We start from the raw sequence: 6715 nt of genomic DNA, 5'->3' as shown, positions 1-6715 counted from the left end.
TGTCTGAATTTCTCTTAATTAAGCCCACAGCTTCCTGGGACCAGGACTTCCTGTGACTGAGCCCGGGCAGATCACTGAGATGGTGGGAGACAGTCAGCAGCAGTTACCTGCGGAGGTTATTGGGGTGCCCCCTCCCAGTGTGGATTCTTAATACACAGAGAGAAAGAGGTCTGGGGAGGAGGTGCCGTGGAGAGGAGGAAGCAGGCCCAGAAGTGTCACCCCAGTGGAGACATGCAATTTCACCTGGCTGGGAGACAGGGCCTGAGACACAAAAAAGGTTGGAGGAAAGAGAAAAAGAGCATGCTCTGACAGGAAGAATTTATTTTCTCTTTAAACTTTTTCTAGGAAAGGTAGAGAATGGGAAATTGAGGCTGATGGCTGTCTCGTAGGAAGCCTAGACCTCTGTGAGGTCATGGGGAGGAGGGAGGGCTGTGATATCGTGATTTATAATGAGAAATACATATTTGGAGGCTGGCTTGCTGGCGTAGTGGTTAAGTTTGCATGCTTTGCTTCGGTGGCCTGGGGTCTGCGGGTTTGGATCCTGGGTGCAGACCTATACACTGCTCATCAAGCCATGCTGTGGTGGCATCCCACATACAAAACAGAGGGAGATGGGCATGGATGTTGGCTCAGGGCCAATCTTCCTCAAGCAAAAAGAGGAAGATTGGCAACAGATGTTAGCTCGGGGCCAATCTTCCTCACCAAAAGAAGAAGAAGAAGAAGAAGAAGAAGAAGAAGAAGAAGAAGAAAAGAACAGAAATACATAGTTGGTCTTCACCCCTAGTCTCTGACACAGGGATCCTAAAACCCTTGTAAATTCCTAAGTGATAAGAGCACTAGGAGCATCTTTTGTTCTAATGAGGTGACTCTGGGTGGACTCCTGGATGGATGGCTCCCGGATGGGGGCTGAGCACCAGAAAGACCAAGGCACAATTAGAAGCTTGGGATTTTCAATCCCACTCCCGACTTCTCTAGAGAAGGGAGAGGGGCTGGAAATGGAATTAGCAATTGATCATGCCGAAGTCAGGAAGCCGCCATAAAATCCCAGGAGTAGGGGTTTGGGAGAGCTTCCAGGTGGGCGAACATGAAGATTCGAGGAGAGTGGCATGGCCAGAGAGGGCATGGAAGCTCTGTACCCCTTCCCCATACCTTGAGCTATGCATCTCCTCCATCTGGCTCTTCCTGAGTTGTCTTCTTTTCTAATAAACCAGTAATCTCGTAAGCAACATTTCCCTGAGTGCTGTGAGCTGCTCTAGCAAATTAACTGAACCCAAGGTAGTTGGAATCTCCAATCTACAGCCAGTGGGTCAGAAGCCCAGAGGACAACCTGGACTTGTGATTGGCATTTGAAGGGGGGTGGGCAGTCTTGTAAGATTGAGCCCTTAATCTGTGAGATCTGATGCCATCTCCAGGTAGATACTGCCAGAACTGAGTTGAATTGTAGGACTCCCAGCTGGTGTCAGAGAATTGCTTGGGGAACCCCGACCCCATGTTGGAATTTATATAGAGTCATCTTAGGCCCCTTCTGAGAATGGAGGAGACACACAGGGGAAAGGGGCAGCGAGGGACCCCTGTGACTCCCTGGGATGACCATCAGCATGGGCACATGTGAGTTCAGAGTCAGGGGTTTGCTGACGCTTTGTGAATTTGCCTTACCGTGAACACCGGTTGAGAGGGCCGGCCTGAGCACCTTCCAATACACGCCCACTTCTCTTCCCTCTGTGCAACTCGCCTGCCTGGGCTAAGGTATCTTTAATACAAGGATCGTCTCGCAGTTAATCATTTAATTCCACAAACAGGAAAAAGTTATGCAGTAAGGAGAAATGTGAGGCATTTGTCCAATAAAACAATTCTTGACTTTCGAAAGAGAAAATCGAAAGCACCAGGTCTTCTACGGCAGCAAGAAAATGGTCTTTGGGGATTCTCGCGGCAAAGCAGAAAGCACAGCAGACCAGGATTCAATGCCATTACCTTCCAGCAATGGGACTGGCACACACCAGCCAGATGGCTTTCAGTGGAGTTTACTCTCTTGTCCTGCTTCCCCTTCTGTAAAAGGATGACAGGATGTCTAAGTTCTCTTCCAGATTTAATGTTCTAGCTTTCACATAAGCTTCTCAATTAAAAATTACAAGACTGACTAACTGCATCCTTATTAGGATATTTTTCTCCTCTTTATGGGAAGATACAAAGTGCTTTTCCAATATTGATGAGGGAATGACAGAGCTAAGCGGTTGCGCTTGTCACACGAAGCATCAAGTCACGGGCGTGGTCTTTGGAAAGACGCCAGCACTTTGTCACTCCTTCAATCACTCATACCCCACTCATTTTCCTCGGTGACTTTTATTTTTCCAGGAGCATTTTTAAAGCAGCTTCTTTCTAGAACCTTTTTTAAAGGGGTAAAATATTTTCCCTATGAAAATCCAATCAGGATTTACTGAATGACAGTTTTGGGTAAAGCATTGACAAAATACATTTTACAATTCAGTTTTGAGCAACAGTTTCTACCCTCTTTGCCTATAACAATGCATATGATCACGCAACCACTCCAGTGCATCTTATTTTCCTTTTTCATCCCTAGGTCTCCACTACCTCAGGCCCTGGGACCCACCCACCCAGTCTAGCCCTACCTATTCCACATAAGCAACACTATGCACTTTTTCCCCCTAAAATAATGCTTCCACCTCCAATGTCTGTATTGACTGCAGGATGAAGTCTAAGGCCTTAATCCAACCCTCTCTCAGCAGCCCAGCTACCATTACTCCCTTGCAGAGTGTATGGTCCAGCCTCTGGGAAAACTCTTCCCTGTTCTAGGCACATTCCCGACCCTTCCCACTTTGCTCATTCTCCTCACTGACTTGGACTGTCTTTCCTCCTTCTCTCTGGCAAGCTGAATTCTGCTGGTCTTTCAAAACCTGGCTGAGATGTCCCTTCACCTAGAGGGCTTTCCCAGAACTGTGCATCTTACAGGATGCTAGCCTGTAGGGTCCACTGCTTGGTACAGCAAAAGGAAATGGCCCCATTAGACTTGGAGGTATTCCCTCATGGAACCAGGATTTCCTTAGCAGGGCTGAATTCACTATTAGTGAGCATGAGCTTAAGGGGGTCCATCAGGCGAGACAAGAGTCCAAGCACACAGTCTTGTCTGGGACGCCCAGGGTGAGCCAGCCTCCAGGGAGGTGGAGAAGCAGAGGAAGGGCCAGAGGCGCCTTCCACCACGAGGGGTGGTCTTGCGGATCCCATCTATTGTGTCTTTCTATCTTCTACTGGCCTCCACCCTCCAAAAAATCTTTTTAGAGTAATTAGAAGAGGACAGATAAAGTTGAATTCCCTAAGACCCTAGAGGCATGGCTATCTGAGTTTTTTCTCCAGGGCCTAACACAACTTAGCTTTCATCTTTGCCCCGTGGGTAAAAGTGAATTTTTGACCCAGGTGTGAGCAAGGTCTCGGCAAACGGATGTTTGGCTGAGGCCTAATACCCACAGAATTCAGAAGCTGACTTGCCCAGGGTGATAACGGAAGTGATAATATAATTAACTAGCAGTTACTAAGCCCTTACTATGTGGCAGGCAGTCTTGTAAGCACTTTCATGCATTAACGCTCACAACCATTCTCTAGGTTGGTTATTATTATCACCATTTTACAATTGAGAAAATCTTTAATGTCAAAAGGGTAGCTGCCTTTCCCCAAGCCATGCAACTAGTGAGTGGAAAAGCTGAGCCCAATAACTATTGTTTTTATTTTCATTTTGTCTGTTTTAATTTAGGGAAAGAGCCTTACCTGAACCTTCTTTACCATGAGAACTGCGGAGAGAACCTCGTGTTTGCAGGAAGTAGAGTCTTCAACACTTTTCTGACTTCCCCTATGACACCTTTGGGATTTTAGGGCCTCTCACTACCTGAAATACAAAAATGGCACGAGTTTAATAATTCATTTCTCATCGCCGTTAATGAGGGGATTAACTACCATGTGAAACAAAAGGAAATAGTCTGACCTTCAGACTGCCAGGAAGTGATAATTAACTAAAACCTCAAGTCAATTTAAATGGACAAATGAAAGGGTTTTACTGATCTTGATGCAAATGAGCTTTTGGGGTCACTAATTGCAGTCACATAACGGAGCAATGACAATGAGAAAATAAACACGTGCTAAAAGTGTGTTTTCTTAATGGTGATCACAGGTGCTTTTCAGGAGTTTCCAAAGCTTCTTGGACTTACCTGATGTTAGGGTTTGGCACATGGGTGTAGAGAGGGCTGCCGGGCTGTGGATGCAGAGGGGGCCGGCGAGAGGAGGCTGCGGCCATGGGAGCGGTGGGAGGCAATGCAGTCTCAGGTGTGGAGGAGCATCAGGAAAGTGGAGGGTAACGTGGAGGCCTGTTAGTCACAGCTTCAGGACCAACTGCTTGGTTTTTCACTCCTCGGTTCATTGGTTTGACCAAAAGTTACTGTGAGAATGATTCACGGAACCATTCCACTGCGTGGCATGTAAACACAGCCTTCTAATCAAGACCGTCGCTATTAAAATGGTCATAAATAGCTGCGAATTACTACTGTTGTGCAACTCGTGACTGCATCGTGGCTTCTGGCAGAGCAGATGGAGCCACATTCCAGGCATTGCTACAGCGCTCATCTTCTCCCGAGCATGTAAGGAGCACTGTGTGGTAGGTGCTACGCAGATGACAAAAATGGCATCCTCCTGGCCCCTCTATTCTGGAGCAACACATTTTTCAAAGGGCTTTATTCTAGAGCAACACAGTTTTCAAAAGGCCCTCAAGCCTTGAAAGCCTCACACACACTGCATGATACATAAATATATAACTGCCCAAAATACGGCAAAATGAGTCACTATTAATAACTCAAAGAGTCATGGGGATTCAGCAGTCCAATTCCTCTGCCAAAAGTTCAGAATGTTTGCTCAGTGCTTTGATTTTTTTTAAAAAAAAACCTCTGTTCTTGATTTGCCTCAGTACATTTCCTATTTAGATAGTCCACAGAGTACGTGTCAGGCTTTATCTGTGACCTTACTAGGACATGCCGGAGCATACAGGACAGGAACAGAAGCCCTTTACAGCTATTGGGGCTTTGAAAATTATGCTTGCCTAACAAACATTTTCCATTTGTCTCAACCATAGCAACTGTCCCCTTTGCCATATATGCAGAAATTGCTAAAGAGAAAGGGAAGGGACTCCCGAAGTTACGTCTAATGATAATAATATTGTATTATTAACTATTTCTTGAACATTTACTATTGCCAGATACAGCGCTTCTACATGTCTCTATTAATGCTCACATCAACCCTATAAAGTACGTGTTATCCTCATTTCACAAACCAAGTCTCAGAAGTTAAGTAACTGCCCTGAGCTGACACGCAAGTGACTCTCAGGGCTGGAATTCAAATTCTCGGCTCTTTAGCTTGAGCTATAGGAAACGGCCAGGAGTCAATCATTTCTGACCAGTAATGGCAATTTGACGGTTCAACTTCCTACTACAATGCCTTGGCCCTGAGAGAAAACCTCGAATCCTCTCCCGACATTGCAAAGATGACTTGCAGACTGGGAGTGTGTTGAGTGGAAAATTGTACAACGCAGTGCTGGGGGAGAGGTTGGGGGAACAACAAAATAATCGATTATCTTTACGCTGAGTATTACTGTTATTCCAAGACATCATGTGAAACTGCATAAAAAAATGGTACAGCATGCCAAAAATTCTTTAATCTACTTATATTTCCTGATATATTCTGTTTGAAAATCTCCACGTTGAATCAGGCTCACCAGACTTTTCCAAGCATTGAAATGATTTCTAATATTTAAAAGCTAATAGTGCTAAAATATGATTTTGGTAGACCATATATTTTAATGAGCAGATAGGCTACGAGAGTATAACACAATATATTAAAAAGATCATTTGGTAAGAGCAATTTATTTTCTTGGGAATTGCTTGGGAGTCAAGAGCATAATGGTTTAGATAGAAACTATTGTCTGTGACAAATTATTTCTCTGAGTTCTTCTCTTAGAAATAATGCATAATAAACACTTCTTTTTAATTCATAGTTTTCTCTTTTGATATAGTTAGAATGATCAATATAAAGGTGGCTAATAATAATTATTACATTTTATACATGCTAGCTACTGAACGGTGTATAAATACATAATAATTGGGAAGATTTAGTGTCACAAGTTTGGTTCAAAAGATAAACAATAAGAAAAAGGTCAATGAATCTTAGAATAAGATTTCAGTCAGGGGGAGAATCTCATTTTACCGAAGGGGAAACTGAGGCACAAGAAAGCCAAAAAATGGACAGTGCCATTGAAATTGGTGAGACTACAGAGACTAGCATTCAGTTCTCTTAACACCTGGGCCAGTGTTTTCCCCCTAACATCACAGTTTGGTTACAAGTAATATTTTATTCCTTCCTATCCACGTTTCTTTTCCTTGAAACCATCTGGAACAAATAATAAAAGATGTGCCCCCAAATTCATATGTTAAAATGAACTCAATATCCTAGATGATTATATTTAGGTTGAGATAAACAAGATTTTCAGATTTGTTGAAACAAAATGATCAAATAACTTCTCAAGTCAACTCTTAAAGATTTATCACCAGAGTCCAAAGTCTGCCTGGCCTTTCTCACCGCCAGAAAGAACTTTTTCACTCTATTCTTTGTGGACTCTCTGCTTATCTTCTGGATGGAAGGCATCGGAGTTGAGACACTGGAGGGT

The 6715-nt window shown here is 44.0% G+C and overlaps 1 long non-coding RNA gene across 1 annotated transcript; it reads right to left on the bottom strand.

The window, feature by feature from the left end:
* Positions 1 to 1770: 1770 nt before the first annotated feature.
* LOC123279985 (uncharacterized) lies at positions 1771 to 4784 on the bottom strand. The gene is made up of 3 exons (XR_006518486.2): positions 4215 to 4784; positions 3778 to 3895; positions 1771 to 2046 (listed from the first exon to the last, which is right to left on the bottom strand). It is a non-coding gene; the product is annotated as an uncharacterized lncRNA (long non-coding RNA).
* Between the last annotated feature and the right edge of the window lie 1931 nt (positions 4785 to 6715).

Source organism: Equus asinus, chromosome 22, assembly GCF_041296235.1.
Source record: "Equus asinus isolate D_3611 breed Donkey chromosome 22, EquAss-T2T_v2, whole genome shotgun sequence".
Classification (NCBI taxonomy): domain Eukaryota; kingdom Metazoa; phylum Chordata; class Mammalia; order Perissodactyla; family Equidae; genus Equus; species Equus asinus.
Note: the sequence above shows the minus strand (reverse complement) of the source record. Positions and strands in the feature narration are given on the sequence as shown.